The sequence below is a fragment of the Otolemur garnettii genome, unplaced genomic scaffold, assembly GCF_000181295.1.
Source record: "Otolemur garnettii isolate 467f Iridium unplaced genomic scaffold, OtoGar3 scaffold00047, whole genome shotgun sequence".
NCBI lineage: Eukaryota > Metazoa > Chordata > Mammalia > Primates > Galagidae > Otolemur > Otolemur garnettii.
Window position 1 is genome coordinate 13,689,472 of NW_003852442.1, and position 1,711 is coordinate 13,691,182.

Sequence of the window (1,711 nt, forward strand, 5' to 3'; positions counted from 1 at the left end):
CTCACAGCAACCTCCAACTCCTGGGCTCAAGTGAGTCTCCTGCCTCAGCCTCCCAAGTAGCTGGGACTACGGGCGCCCGCCACAATGCCCGGCCATTTTTTGGTTGCAGCCATTATTGTTGTTTGGCGGGCCCAGGCTGGATTCGAACCTGCCACCTTAGGTGTATGTGGCTGGTACCTTAGCCACTTAAGCCATAGGCGCCAAGCCAGTAGTACACATTTTAACAATTATTCTCTATGCAGTAATTTTTTCTCCCTATTTTCTCTCTAAATTCTTTGATGCCAGCAACATCTTCAGCTTCATTTGCACACTGATCTCTCATAGCATACTGTAACATTATGAGACACAGGAGATGCTAAAAGATCTCACTGACTGGTCATAGGGAGGATGGCATGGTATTGAGGAGGAAGCACTGAATTGGGTTTTAACCCAAGTTCTACCATTAATTTGTTACATCACATCATATAAACTCTCTGGTCATTCATTCCTCATCTATAAAATGAGATTTCACAACTTTCAAAATTTCAGTTAATGGGCTATGCTGGGGGGTAGGGCACCAGGATGGTGGGTTCAAACCCATCCTGGGCCAGCTAAAAACAACAATGACAACTGCAACAAAAAAACAGCCAAGCGTTGTGGTGGGCACCTATAGTCCCAGCTACTTGGGAGGCTGAAGCAAGAAAATGGCTTAAGCCCAAGAATTTGAGGTTGCTGTGAGCTGTGACGCCACAGCACTACACCGAGGGCAACAAAGTGAGACTGTCTCAAAAACATATATATACACATTTCAGTTATTTCCTCTTGCCCAAAGGAAACACTAAGTTTTCCTCCTAAAAATCAAAACAAATCTTGAGACCTTCAGTAATTTACTAACTTTAGTGAACCTCAGTTTAATCAAAAGATTGTATAAAAATCAAATGAGAAAATACAAATCAAAATGTAAAGATAATTTTAAAATCCAGATAAAAATATAAGGCAATGGCTCTGTGTGGTGGCTCATGCCTATAATCCTACACTCTCGGAGGCTGAGGTGGTTGGACCACTTGAGCTCTGGAATTTGTGACCAACTTGAGCAAAGCGAGACCCCCGTCTCTACTAAAATAGAAAAATTAGACAAGCACGGTGGCACACAGTTGTAGTCCCAGCTACTTGGGAGCATGAGGCAGGAGGATCGCTTGAGTGAACCCTAGGCGTTTGAGGTTGCTGTGAGCTATGCTGAGGCCATAGCACTCTACCCAGGGGAACAAAGTGAGTCTAAGACATGAGGTAAGAGAAGGCAGGGGAGGAACTACTTTGGGGGAGTAAACATCGAAACTCCATTTCTAATAAAAATAAAAAAATTAACCTGGGATTGCAGTGGGTGCCCGTAGTTCCAGCTAGTTAGGAGGCTAAGGCAGGATTGCTTGAGCCCATGAGCTTGAGGGAACTAGGGTGAGGCCACAGTACTCTAGCCTGGGTAATAGAGTGGGACTCTGTCTCAAAATAAAAAAAGTAGGCTCAGCGCCTATAGCAAAGTGGTTAGGGCGCCGGCCACATGCACCAAGGCTGGTGGGTTCGAACCCAGCCCGGGCCAGGTAAACAATAATGACAACTGCAACAAAAAAATAGCTTGACATTGTGGCAGGTGACTGTAGTCCCAGCTACTTGGGAAGCTGAGGCAAGAGAATCACTTAAGTCCAAGAGTTTAAGGTTGCTGCGAGCTGTGATGCCA

The 1,711-nt window shown here is 45.2% G+C and overlaps 1 protein-coding gene and 1 pseudogene across 1 annotated transcript in view; one reads left to right on the plus strand and one right to left on the minus strand.

The window, feature by feature from the left end:
- Positions 1-1,711, minus strand: part of SNTB2 (syntrophin beta 2) — a 112,225-nt gene that overhangs the window by 100,568 nt on the left and 9,946 nt on the right. The window lies entirely within an intron of this gene.
- The window catches only part of LOC105887117, a 5,393-nt pseudogene continuing 4,943 nt past the window's right edge, over positions 1,262-1,711 (plus strand).